General features: G+C 48.0%; 1 long non-coding RNA gene across 1 annotated transcript; it reads left to right on the top strand.

The window, feature by feature from the left end:
• The first annotated feature begins 11,720 nt into the window (after positions 1 to 11,720).
• On the top strand, positions 11,721 to 13,484 carry LOC103892716 (uncharacterized). Its single transcript, XR_008514701.2, has 3 exons — positions 11,721 to 12,017; positions 12,924 to 13,090; positions 13,279 to 13,484. It is a non-coding gene; the product is annotated as an uncharacterized LOC103892716 (long non-coding RNA).
• The last annotated feature ends 801 nt before the right edge of the window (positions 13,485 to 14,285 follow it).

The raw sequence follows: 14,285 nt of genomic DNA, 5'->3' as shown, positions 1-14,285 counted from the left end.
AAAAGCTTGCTCCAAGAACAGAGGTCTGTATCTGAGGAATGCGCATCCCCACTGAACTCCCCCTAGAGCAAGGCAGCTACGGTAAAACCTGAGCACAGAACCAAAGAACTGCTTCATATCAACACTGGTGAGGCACTGCAAGCACAGAGCCGTGATATTTTTTAACCAGGGAAACAGGATGTAGCCCGAGTGGGGATAGGTACTTTCCCAGCTGGGGTGGTTGTTGGAGCCCAGGATGGCATCAAGCTAGAGGACATAGTGCAGTGCAGTGGGGCTTTGGGAACAGCAACGGACGCTCCCACAGAGAGATGGCACTGGAGCTGGCGAGCAGGAATATATGGCAGGCTCCATGGAATACCCAAAAGGGGCTTGTTCTTGAGCTGATGTATGATGCCCCTGGTAGCATATAGTGGGGATAATGGGAAGATTAAGTCAGAGAAGGAAAGTTTTGGTGTTGCTATTGCTATTTTATATTTTTATTGTTGTGTCAAATGACCCTAGGTTCTGACATATATATTAACCATTGATAATTGATTTAATTATATAATTTATGTAAAGTCTTAACCCAATGTCTGTACATAGTAAGTGCTCAATTGCTTTTAGCTACTATTTTTATTATTAATGAAGGAGATAGTACTAATTCATCCAGGCTGCTGTAACAAAATACCATAAACTGGGTAGCCTATAAGCAACTGAAATCCATTTCTCACAGTGCTAGAGGCTGGGAAGTCCAAGATCAAGGCACCAGTAGATTTTATGTCTGGTGAGAGCCTGCTTTCTCAGATGGCACCTTCTCACTGCGTCCTCACATAGTGGAAGGAGCAGGGAGCTCTCTCAGGCCTGTTTTATAAGGGCACTGATTCCATTCATGGTGGATTTGCCCTCATAACCTAATCAACTCCTAAAGGCCCCGTCTCCTAATACCATCGCCTTGGCAGTTACGTTTCAACATAGGAATTTTAGGGGAACACGAAAATTCAGACCATAGCACCAGGGTCGGGGATAGGGAAATGGCTTTTGATTACAATTGCTCTGACCCCTGTTTTGATCTCTGGACTAATAATAGGGCCGGGGATCACATGGGTAATGTTTAAATACGTGTGTTGAAGCTATTAAAAAAAGAAGGAGAGAGAGAGACTCAGAATAGAGACTTTCAGATTCTAGTTTCCATCTTGGTTCTACCCACACGGATTGAGTGTCACCGTATGTCCCTGGGCTAGGCACTCTTGGCTTGCTGTTCTACTTAACCCTTGTGGAATTTTTCTGAGTCGTAATTTTTCCCTGTGAAAGATAGGGAAACTGAGGCTTGGGGACTGGAAGATATCTAGTAAGTCTTGCTCTCCTGTGAAATATAGGGAAATTGGCCGGGCACGGTAGCTCAAGCCTGCAATCCCAGCACTTTCGGAAGCTGGGGTGGGTGGATCACCTCAGGTTGGGAGCTCGAGACCACCCTGACCACATGGAGAAACCCCATCTCTACTAAAAATACAAAATTAGCCAGGCATGGTGGTGCATGCCTGTAATCCCCGCTACTCGGGAGGTTGAGGCAGGAGAATCACTTGAACACAGGAGGCAAAGGTTGCGATGAGCCGAGATCATGCTATTGTACTACTCCCCTCTGGGCAACAAGAGTGAAACTCCTTCAAAAAAAAAAAAAGAAAAGAGAGAAACGAAGGAAGGAAGGAAGAAGGAAAGAAAGAAAGAAAGAAGAAAGAAAGAAAAAGAAAGAAAGAGAAATATAGGGAAACTGAGGGTTGGGGACTAGAAGATACCTGGGAAGCCTTCCTTTCCTGTTGTAAGAGGTGAGGAAATGAAGACTCACCTGGGTAAAAGTCACTTGTCCAAGGTTTTGCTTACCTTATAGATGAAGGAACTGAGATACAGGAAGCTTAAGATGCTAGTCTGAGATCTTAGGCTGGTTAGAACCAGCAGCCAGTGCCAACATTTGAACCTCCTCTCTGACTTCAAATTGCTTTATACCCCACTCTCCTGTCTCACGCATGGGAAAGGCCTGGAGTGTCCTGGCCCCATTGCAATGGAAACAAAAATGGAGGCAAAATGGGTTTGGATCTGACCTCCCATCTGTGTCCCTGGCTTTCAGAAGACCCCTGGCTTTCCCCAGCCAACGGGAAAAACGCTTGGTGAGCTGGAGAACTGGTTTGGCTGAATGTTCTAAATTTAGAAGGGGACTTGGATGCACCCTCAGTGGCTTTTGACTCGAGCCCAAAGTTGAAGCCTGTTGGTGTTTTTCCTCTTTGGTTTCCCTGCGGGGCAGGAAAGCTGCTCTCTCTCAGGTTCCTAAGGGCTCAGTCACCGGCGCCAGGTTTATAAATACCCTCTCCCTTCCCTGGCAGCTCTCACCTCGCAGATCATTGGTGATTTCAGAATTCCTTGTGGAGTCTTTACACTCTGATGCACCAGGGGGATAACCTGGGGAGGGTCTGTGGCAGGGATGTACCAAGACCCTGAAGAGCTCATACCCCTCTCGTTGTGGCCTTGCCGAGCAGTGCAAAACTGTGTGGGGAGGTAACACACTCCCTTGTCCCACTCAGGTAAAGGGCTTTGGAGGTTAACACTGTGTGTCATTAAAGGGGAGAGAGGAAAGGTCATCGAGGGAGTGCTTGTGGGGTGCTGTATGTCGGGCCTGTGAAAAATGATTCAATACTCGCGGATAACGTGAGCTAATATTGACTGCGGCTGGGTGCCAGCTCCACATGAGGCTTTTCCATGGACTACTGTATTGATGAACTCATATGCTTCCATGGATTCCCTACACTGATCCAGGGATAGAAATGGTTCTATTTTATGGGTGAGGCACTGAGGCCACAAGAAGTGGAGTTGTCCCAACCACTTAGCTGGTGCACGCAGGCATCGACATTGTCTCTCTTTCTGACATACCATGTTGAGTCTGCTTATTGTGCCTAACTTGCAGCACACTGGGCAACTTGAAAAGTTTTGAAGTCGTGTAGACGGGCATTCAAATCACAGCACTCCCACTTGTTCCTAAGAACCTGGGCAAATTCTCTAAACTTATCTGAGCCTCTCTAACTTATCCAAGGTAGAGTCAATGTGAAGACTAATTGAGATTAAGACATTGAGAAATAGTATGCCCCGAATAAATAGTAGTGAATAATAATAATAAAGCTAATATTTATTCATTCCTTCATGTGTCAGGTTATGCTTTACATGTTTTATTTAATGATCTTAGCCATCTTGGGCAGACATGCTTTTATTAATTTTATTTTTCAAAAGAGAAATCTGAGGGTCAAAGAGGGTAAATGACTTGCCCATGGCTTCATAGCTAGTAAGTGGTGGAATGTGGATTTGAATCCAGAGAGTGATTCCAAGTCCCTGTTCTTATTTCATCAATAGTGCTTTTATCATCAACACTATCATTGTTCATCATTAGCTGCATCATTGTCTGTCATCATCACCATCACCATCATCACCACCATCACCATTGTTATTATCACCATCATCACCACTGTTACCATCATCAACATCATCACCATCACTATAGTCATCACCATCTTCATCACCATTATCATCACCATCATCATCATCACCATCACTATAGTCATCACTGTCTTCATCACCATCATCACCATCACTATAGTCATTACCATCTTCATCACCATCATCATCACCACTACAGTCATCTCCATCTTCATCACCATTATCATCACCATCATCAATATCATCACCATCATCATCATCACCATCACTATAGTCATCACCATCTTCATCACCATCATCACCATCACTTTAGTCATCACCGTCTTCATCACCATCTTCGTCACCATCATCACCATCACTATAGTCATCACCATCTTCATCACCATCATCATCATCACTATAGTCATCACCATCTTCATCACCATCATCACCATCACTATAGTCATCACCATCTTCATCACCATCATCATCATCACTATAGTCATCGCCATCTTCATCACCATCATCACCATCACTATAGTCATCACCATCTTCATCACCATCACTATAGTCATCACCATCTTCATCACCATCACTATAGTCATCACCACCACTATAGTCATCACCATCTTCAGCACCATCATCATCATCACCATCATCAACATCATCACCATCTTCATCATTACTACCACCATGTTTATCACTATCATCACCACCACCATCACTACTGTCATTATTGCCATTTTCACTATCTTCATCATCACTGGCACCACCACCATCACTATCATCATCATCATTGCTATCATTATATGATTATTGCTATTCTTTAACTTGCCCTATTAGCCCAGGACCTCCTCCAGGGTAGGGATGGTGCCCACACCTGGCTTGGGCTTGGCTCACAATAGGGTCTCAGCATATGTCTGTGGGTGGGCTGACTGACCTGTGACTGACTGGAAACAGGAAAGCGGGATCCTCTGTGAACTCAGCTCATCCAAGAGGCTTCCTCACCCCTTAGCCCAGAGAAATAGAGGGCTGGTTGACCTGAAGGAATCATTGCAAAGACATGGTTAGCAAAAAGCCCACAGACTGAGTCCTACGTTTTCTCTGCATTGTCCAATGTGGAAGCCACTAGCCACATGTGACTTTAAATATATAAATTCAATTGATTAAAATTAAATAAAATTGAACATCCTGTTCTGAAATAGTACTAGCTCACACCTCTAGTGGCCACTATATTGGATAGCATGAATACAGAACATTTGCATTGTCCAAAAGTTCTGTGGGACAGTGCTGTTCTAGGAGGTCCTGATTTTAGTCCCATTGTGCCTGCTGAGTACACTCAATCTTTTCAGACCAAGAGGCTGGTCTGGGGCTTGGGACATATGCTTACTGTGGCCAACAGTCCCTAGTGGGGTAGAGAAAGGAGGCAGAGAGAAGCCCCCAGTGGGCCCACCAGTCTTAGCACCATATTGCTGTCACACTGGGCCTGAGGTGAAGTGGTTAAAGGCATCAGCACTGAATCAGGGCTCAGAGCTGCCATTTCCCAGCTGTACAACTGTGACCACATTAACAAACCTCCCTGGGCCTCAATTTTCCCAGTTGTGAGATGGGTGTAATATGACTTTGCAGGGATTTCTGGGAAAATTGGATGAGCTGTATATAAAGTACCTTTGCAGAACAGGTGGTGAAGATATGTCAATTCTCCTACCTTCATATGGGAAGAAGCCTGGGTATGTGTGTTGTGTGGGGGTGATCCTAGCCCCTGCCCCACCTCCAACAGGCTCAAAGACAGAGTGGCCCTATGCTCTGCAGTGGAATCCTCCTGCCCTCCCTGCAGCTCACTCTTTTATGTTTACAGGTTTGATTATTTCTGTGAGACAGAGGATCATGGGCCTTCACCAGCAAACCAAACACAGCACTTTCCCCAAAGGAGAGAGGACGAAGGGACATTGGGTGCAACAGTTCTGGCAGCTACAGGAATGGATTGCCTCCTGTCCCTCTCCCCTTCTTGCCCCCCACCCTCAGTCTTCCTTGCTTGTGCTATATGGCCGTTTCCCTAATAAAAATCAGCACCTCTGTGGCTCTAAATTTCAAACTCAGTGGTAACAATCACAGTCATAGCTACTGTTCACTGAGGTCAGTGTGTAGGCCCTGTTGGAAGGCATTTACATACAATACTGCATAAACCCTTTGGCGGGTCACACTATTGGCCCATTTCACAGATAAAGAAACAAGAGAGTTTCACTAACATGCCCAAGATTTCGTGGCAAATAAAAATGGCAGAGCAGGTCATAGAATTCAGGTCCATAGGAAGCCAAAGGCTGTGTTTTCCTGACCATTCCACATTTCCCATGGAGTCTAGAAGGTGGTATATGTGAGTGACTGGCACAAAGTAAGAGCTTTATAACTGTGAGCGCTGGTTATGCTTGGGGCCAAAAGCCAGGCTTTGGGGTCAATTTGGCTTCGAAGGCTGGCTGTGTGTGGACTAGCAGTGGGATCTTGAAGAAGTTGCTTAACATCTTCTAGAAGCTCCTTTGCATTTCAGTTTCATTCATTATCTGTGAAACGAAGGTGGTAATTAAACCTCATAATGCTGTTATGAGGATTCAGCGATGGAGCCTTATGTTTGACAGTGTTTGGCCCATGGTGGGTGTTCCGAGTCAATTAGCAACTTCTGCCTTTGTAGATGTTTAGGAAGCTCCTCTCTCTAAACCAGGGCTTCTCAACTGCAGCACTGCAGATAACTTTGGGCTGTACAATTCTCTATTGTGGGAGCTTATCCTGGGCATTGCAGGGCATTTAGCAGCATCTTTGGCTTCCACCCATTAAATGCCAGATGGAGCAACAAAAATTGTTTCCAGACATTGCCAAACTTACCTTGGGGACTAAAATCACCCACCCCTGTGAGAACCCCTGCCTTGGCCACACTCACTGCCAGATTCACTGAACATGGTGCCCGCACTGTTCATACTCTGGGTGTCCCTTCACTGAGCAGCAGACAAAGGCAGGGAGGCTTGCATGGCTGGGGGTGCTGCAATCAGCCTGTAGTGGCCAATGTTGTTGCCTTTGGAGGATTGGCACCCAGCTCACCATTTCAACCGGCAATTATCTGAACAGAAGTGCTCTAATTGCCTGAGGATCGGGTTTCCTCTGGGGGTCATTTTTTCAAGTCTCCTGTTGTTGTTTATTTATACTCATCCCAGTAAAAAGCATGTGCTCAGCTGCATAGAGTGTTAATGATGGGAGGGTCGCTCCAGACAGCGCCTTGGGAGGCATCTGCAAATTCATCCTCCAGTTTCTCATCTGCTAGATCTGTCTGGCAGGGCCCTGGTGGGTCTGAGGTGGGGTGTGTGTGTGTGTGTGTGTGTGCGCATACACTGAGAAATAGGCGTTTGTTGCCTCTCTAAGTTTGCACTTGTAATAACACAAGCGTCTCCTCCAAGGAAGTTTCTTTCTTCTTGTCTGGTCACTAGACTGGGTCTCTGCCAGCTCAGACTTCCTGCAACCCATGCCAGGCCCCTGCGTCTTTGAACTTGATTCTTGGGGTGCTGAGACCCAAGGCAGTCCCAGCTGGCTCTCCCCGAGCAGGGGAGCTAACACAGTTAATGAGGAAGCCACACATGTGTGTAGGACTTCATGGTGAGCAAGCCGCTTTCTCATTGGTGATCATCATGATAAGGATATTAAATAAGTCATATTTATTCAACACTGACTCTGCATCAGCCACTATACAGGGCTGTGTTCCTCCTTTCATTCATTCATGCATGCATGCATTCCTTCATCCAAACTGATAAATATCGAGTGCTGCCATAGCCCAGCCATCATTCAAGTGCTGGGGGACTGAGAAACAATTGCCTAACTCCCTGCATCGACTACACAATTGTAGGCAAATAAATAAATAAATGAATAAGATCATTTCAGTTACTGATAAATGGTAGAGATTAAATAAAGCAGGGGAACATGATAGAGATTTGCCAAGGAGAGAGAGGCTTTTTTTTTTTTTAACATGCAGATGTCATCAGAGAAGACCTCAGACCAAGCCCTTAAAGACAAATGACAAGAAAATTCCTGGAAGAGAAACAGCCCAGAAAAATGCCTGGAGGTGGCAACATGGGTGAATTTCTCAAGGAACAGAAAGGCATCCAGGGTGTCTAGAGTCTAGAGAAGCAGGGGTAAGAGGGGGACATCAGAAGGAGGGTATACTCAGAGAGACCAGGAACTGGACTTCTTCAGCCATGTTGAAGAGTTGGAATTTTGTTCTAAGGATGATAGAAGCCATTGGAAGGTTTTCTTTGCCAAAGTGATGTGATCTGATAGAAGCTTTTATGAAGCCCACGTTGTCTACTGTGCAGAGAATGGAGTAACAGGCCGAGAGGAACCCTAGGGAGACCAGTTAAGAGGCAGAGACAGTGAAGAGGTGGGTGAGTTTCCCATTGCTGCTGTAACAAGCGTACCACAAATCTCATGTGGCTTAAAAAAACACACACACACACATTTATTATCCCATGGTTTTGTAGGTCAGAAATCTGACATGGGTCTCACTGGGTTAAAATCAAGGTGTCAGCAGGACTGTGTTCCTTCTGAAAGCTCCAAGGGAGAATCCATTCCTTGCCTTTCCCAGCTTCTAGAGGCTGCCTGCAGATGCAGTTTGTGGCTTCTCAACCATCTTAAAAAACAGAAATATAGCATTTTCAAATCTCCCTCCTCCTTCTCTCTCTGTCTCTCCCTCATCATCACCTCTCCAGTAACTCTGACCGTCCTGCCTCCCTTTGCTAAGGACCCCTCTGATTACATTGGACTTAATATAGTTTGGATCTGTGAGCCTGCCCAAATCTCCTATTGAAATGTAGTCCTGAGTGTTGGAGGTGGGGCCTAGTGGGAGGTGACTGGATCATGGGGGTGGATTTCTCATGAATGGGGACAGTACCCTCCCCCTTGGTACTGTCCTCTTGATAGTGAGTGAATTCTCATGAGATCAGGTCATTTAAAAATAGGGAGCGTCTCCCCCTGCCTCTCTTGCTCCTGCTTTCGCCATGTGAGGCGCCTGCTCTCGATTTGCCTTCCACCATGAAGAGAAGCTTCCAGAAGCCTCCCCAGAAAGAGATGCTACCATGCTTCATGTACAGCCTGCAGAACTGTGAGCCGATTAAACCTCTTTTTTTACAAATGACCCAGTCTCAGATGTTTCTTTATAGCAGTTCAAGAATGGACTACCACCGGGCTCATCTAGACAACAAGGATAATCTCACTCTCTCAAGGTCCTTAGCTTAATCACATCTCGAAAGTCCCTGTTGCCATGTGAGGTCACCCAGTCACAAGTTTTGGAGATTTGGGGTAGTGGGCACCTTTGGGGCCTATTATTCTGCCGATCCTGGGAAATGAGCCACGATGGAGGCTTGGATGGTGCCAGTGGGACTGGAGAGCGTCCATTGGGGATTTATTTTGAGGTAGAACCACAAAGACTTGCTGATGGAGGATGTGGGGCTGTGAAGGAAAGCCCAGAATGAAGAAGGCGCCCTTTACTGAGATGGGGAGAGAGGGCAGGCTTGAGTGGGGAGGAGAGGCTGGTCAAGGGGTTTTGTGGCCATGATTATTTTGAGTTGCCCGCTGGAGAGTTGAGGGGACATGTCCAGCAGGCAGCTGGATGAACGAGCCTGGAGTCAAGGACAGAAGCTGGGCTCGTGATATGAGTGTGGGGGTCTCCAGCCCAGAGGCGGGATGTAGCCACGGGATAGGACGAGAGCACCCATGACGTCAGGAAGAACAGAAGGTCATGGGCTTTCAAAGATGGAACCAAAGAGCAGAAGCCAGCAAAAGTATACACCACTCCTAAAACACAGATCTGACCTCATCACCCAATGCCTAGACACTTCTCTCCTCTCAGCAATTAGTTTCAACATCAGCACTTGGGGATAGAGATGGTCCCCACCTTGAGTGAGTGCTCACTCTATGCCAAAAATAGTGCTAAATTCCTTACATACATTATTGCATTTCAGACCCCCTTTCTTCCCTTCCTCCTTCCCCATTTTGGGGGAAGTGTGGGAGTGATGGAAGTAGGTTGAGTGTGGAGGGTGGGAGTGGTGGGGGTGGGGTTGAGTGTGGAGGGAGGGAGAGGTGGGGTGGGGTTGAATGGGGAGAGTGGGAGTGGTGAGGGTGGGGTTGAGTGTGAAGGGTGGAAGTGGTGAGGGTGGGATTGAGTGTGGAGGGTCGGAGTGGTGGGGGTGGGGTTGAGTGTGGAGGGTGGGAGTGGTGGGGGTGGGGTTGAGTGGGGAGGGTGGGAGTGGTAGGGGTGGGGTTGAATGTGGAAGATGGAGTGGTGGGGGTGAGACTGAGTGGGGTGGGTGGGAGTGATGGGGTGCAGTTGAGTGGGGAGGATGGAGTGGTGGGGGTGAGAATGAGTGGGGAGGGTGGGAGTGGTGGGGGTGAGATTGAGGGTGGGAGTGTTGGGGGTGAGATGGAGTGTTGGGGGTGAGATTGAGTGTGGAGGGTGGGAATGGTGGGGTGGAGTTGAGTGTGGAGGGTGGAAGTGGTGAGGGTGGGGTTGAATGGGGAGGGTGGAGTCATGGGGGTGGGGTTGAGTGGGGAGGGTGGAGTCATGGGGGTGAGGTTGAGTGTGGAGGATGGGAGTGGTAGGGGTGGGGTTGAGTGTGGAGGATGGAGTGGTGGAGTGGGGCTGAGTGTGGAGGATGGAAGTGGTGAGGGTGAGGTTGAGTGGGGAGGGTGGGAGTGGTGAGGGTGGGGTTGCGTGTGGAGGGTGGAGTCGTGGGGTGGGGTTGAGTGGGGAGGGTGGAGTGGTGGGGTGGGGTTGAGTAGGGGGGCGGGAGTGGTGGTGGTGGTGTTGAGTTGGGAGGGTGGGAGGGTGGAGTAGTGGGGGTGGACTTGAGTGGGGAGAGCGGGAAACCACTTAGCCTTTGTTGATTTTTCCAGCCAAGGCAGGAAATTTGTCTTTTTATTAAGATCAAAAGGAATGCATGAGGGGTGTGGACAAGGGCTGGCGGGCTGCAGGTGGAAAGTGCATGCAGTGGGAACATGCAGCCACGAGGTCCAGGGTGCATTTTAGAGAGGACGGGTTGGAGGTCATGGTATGGTCCAGAAGAAAGGTCAGGAACTGGAATCATGGTGTTAGTGGTTTAGAAAAGTGGTCCGATGCCAGAGACTAAGTTACTTGGCTTGGTTCACACATCAGCAAGTTCAAACCGAGTTCAGTTGTGCTGCAAAGCCAATATGCTAAGTCACCATAATTTAACAACAGGTTTCCCCTCAAGGTATCATGACATTATTTTTTTGGGTCTCAACCAACCAGCATTTGTCAAAGAGAGATGGAGAGAGAGAGAGAACAAAAAGAAGGAAGGAAGGAAGGAAGGAAAGAAGGAAGGAAGGAAGGAAGGAAATAGAATAGAATAAAATCACAGTTTATTTCACTGAGTGAAGGAAGGGTTGCTGCTGCAAATGTGTTTCTGTGCTGTATGCTTATCTGCAGTGGATGTACCAGGCTGTGATATGAAACCTATTTTTATGGCTGGTTGTGGCTCCTCTGAGCTGCTATTGGGTTTGCCCTCCACCCTCTCTCACGCTGACTCTGGGCCCTTCAAAATGAGTCATAGAGAGTCATTACCACTCCCCCCAACCCAACCCAGACTCTGCTGTACACCTCTTGGTTTCTGATAATACAGCATTGTGAAGTCGGGGGAAGGCTGGCAGAGGGGCCCAGTCTAGTCTGTGACCTGAGCCATCATGGCAGGGTGTCCAGGGTGAGGGGAGGGTGGTGTGAATCCCCAGTAATGCAGGTCCTTTCCAGGCCAGGCCCCTGGTCCCCAGGAGTGCGGGGCTGCCCGAGGTCTACTGCTGCCTTATCCAGAGCTGCCACCCCCTGGCGATGACTCAGAGTACCTGTGGCCCCAGCATCATCCCTCCATCCCTGGCTTCCAGGCAGGAGCAGAGTTGCAGACCTGAGAGGCCTTTAATTTGTTTGATATAAGACTTTGCCGCCAGACAAAGTGCTTTGCCTGTGAGGTCTGGCTTGGCCTGGCCTCTGAGAAAGAACAAACACAGACCTCACTGGAAGGAACCTGGAGAACGGGAGAGGAGAGGCTGCTGCTGTCTGCTCTCCCAGCAGCTGGTATAAAGACAATGGGCTTCTAAGTCCCCTAGAGTCCCAGCTGTGTAATTTAAGGCAAGTTCATCTCTCACAGCCTCAGTTTCCTCATTTGCTGGCACCTGTCTTTCTCCTTCATAGCCATTGTCACTCTTGCAATGATATCAACAATGCTTACATTTCAGATAGATCCCCAGCTGGGTTGAAAGGAACGTCAAGACCCTTCCTTTCTTACGACCTATGTATCAACTCCCTTCTACTTTGCCTCCCTCCACTTGGAGCCAGTTCTAGCTGGTGAAATGTAGCCAGAGGTTCCTGGAAAGCCTTTCCTTCTCAAGTAAAGCCTGGCTCAGAGAAAACCACTGGTCTCTTTCCTTTTCTTCCTCCTGACATGAACATGCGGCAGGAAGGAGCATGGAGAAGACGAGAACAAGGCTCTCAGAAGGAACTGGTGTGGCTGGAGCCATAAGAACTCGTTGTGGAGGAGGTGAGGAGGGTGGGAGAGATGGGGGTGTGGTTGAGTGGGGAGGGTGGGAGAGGTGGGGGTGTGGTTGAGTGGGGAGGGTGGGAATGGTGGGGATGTGGTTGAGTGGGGAGAATGGGAGCAGTGGGGGTGTGTTTGAGTAGGGAGGGTGGGAGAGGTGGGGATGTGGTTGAGTGGGGAGGGTGGGAGTGGTGGGGATGTGGTTGAGTGGGGAAAATGGGAGTGGTGGGGGTGTGTTTGAGTAGGGAGTGTGGGAGAGGTGGGGGTGTGGTTGAGTGGGGAGGGTGGGAATGGTGGGGATGTGGTTGAGTGGGGAGGGTGGGAATGGTGGGGGTGTGTTTGAGTGGGGAGGGTGGGAACGGTGGGGGTGTGTTTGAGTGGGGAGGGTGGGAATGGTGGGGGTGTGGTTGAGTGGGGAGGGTGGGAATGGTGGGGGTGTGTTTGAGTGGGGAGGGTGGGAATGGTGGGGGTGTGGTTGAGTGGGGAGGGTGGGAGAGGTGGGGGTGTGGTTGAGTGGGGAGAATAGGAGAGGTGGGGGTGTGGTTGAGTGGGGAGGATGGAAGTGGTGGGGATGTGGTTGAGTGGGGAGAATGGGAGTGGTGGGGGTGTGTTTGAGTAGGGAGGGTGGGAGAAGTGGGGGTGTGGTTGAGTGGGGAGAACAAGAGCGGTGGGGATGTGGTTGAGTGGGGAGGGTGGGAGAGGTGGGGATGTGGTTGAGTGGGGAGGGTGGGAGTGGTGGGGTGTGGCCTGGAGACACAGCAGCCACTTTGGGATCATGAGGATATTTGAAAGACGTGAAGAACACAATGATAGAAGCACATTTGTGACATTGTGACATACAGCAGACTTTATGCTCACCTTTCGATTTCTTACCTATTTAAACACTGAAATCTGGTCTTTTACTTGTAGGCAAATACAATTTCTGACTTACATAATGATGTATGCACAAGAAGCATCTCCTTGAATGTATTAATTCAGCAAACAGTTATGGAGTCCTTACAATGTGCTAGTGGAACTTTGAAGATGAACCCAAATTTGGATCCTGGCCTGAAAAGGCTCAAAGCCTAATATGGGGGGTAAGAAATGCAGAATCCATATAACGATGCGGTCTCCCCACCCCTTAAGATCTAGTTATGAGTAGCTGCAATTCCTGTGAATTCCAAGGTGGTTTTACCACCTCAAGTTCACCTTTAGATCTGACTTCTGGCTTCTTTTAGGAAGTTCCCATCTCTAAATCTCATCTCTGTTCCTTTGTTTCTGCCAGCCTGGATCCAAATGTGAAACTTATCTTCTTTTATTAACCAGTCAACCACCTCCTGCCAAAACAACAGCAGCAACAACAACAGAAAAAACAAAAACAAAAACAAAAAAAAAACTCTGCATACACAAGACCTTTGTTTCTACAAGAGACTTGGCTAAAGGTTTGGGCACGCATAGCCCCAAAATTAAAAATGGAAAATTGAACACTTCTGTCCTTCAAAGTTATTCGGTCTCTTCTACAGGGTCTCGCCCTTATCTCCGTTCTTCTCCCCGCACTCCCACCACCTTACTTACTCCCATGGCATGCTACATCCTTGCATAAATATGCCCAAGGCAGATGTGGTAATGAAGATTGGTTGAGAATTCTGAAGGCAGACATCCCAGACACCAATGACACCATTTCTCTGTGGCTCACTTTTCTTATCTGTGAAAAGGGAGCTAGTTACCACCAGCCCCAACCCCAATCCTCTCCCCACCTCACAGAATGGGGAGAGGATTCAGTGGGCAGTCCCTGGCATAGGGGCCACAGGCTCTACGACACCAAATATCGTTCATATTCTAGTTCTGTATTCTGTGTCCCCTATTGCCCCAATATAAGTTCATTTAAAACAAAAAGCTTCTATCTCAGGTAGAAAACCCATCATCACTGGGCATTCTCTTCCAGTGATTCTGAGCAGAAACAACGGGGAACGTTTGTCTTCATTGTGACTCAGCGAGCAAAGAGATGGAGTCTTTTCCAAGAAGAAAGTGGGAGATTTGGGACCACTGACGTATTTGGCCCACTGATTCCATTCCTCTAGACCAACACATGTTCATCAAATTGAATCACTCTTATGGGGAACTTAACGGAACTCCGGTGCCCATTGCATTAGTTTTTGATGATGGAATTCTGTTTCTTTGCGAACTTGAACTTGAGGGGTCTGGCTACCCCTCTGAAACTTTTTTTTTTGAGGTAAAATCATATAACATAAAATTCACCCTTTTAATGTGTACAATTCAGTGGTTTTTAGT

Source organism: Pongo abelii, chromosome 18, assembly GCF_028885655.2.
Source record: "Pongo abelii isolate AG06213 chromosome 18, NHGRI_mPonAbe1-v2.0_pri, whole genome shotgun sequence".
In the NCBI taxonomy this organism is placed as follows: domain Eukaryota; kingdom Metazoa; phylum Chordata; class Mammalia; order Primates; family Hominidae; genus Pongo; species Pongo abelii.
The sequence above is the reverse complement of the archived record's forward strand: the minus strand, read 5'-3'. Positions and strand labels throughout refer to the sequence as shown.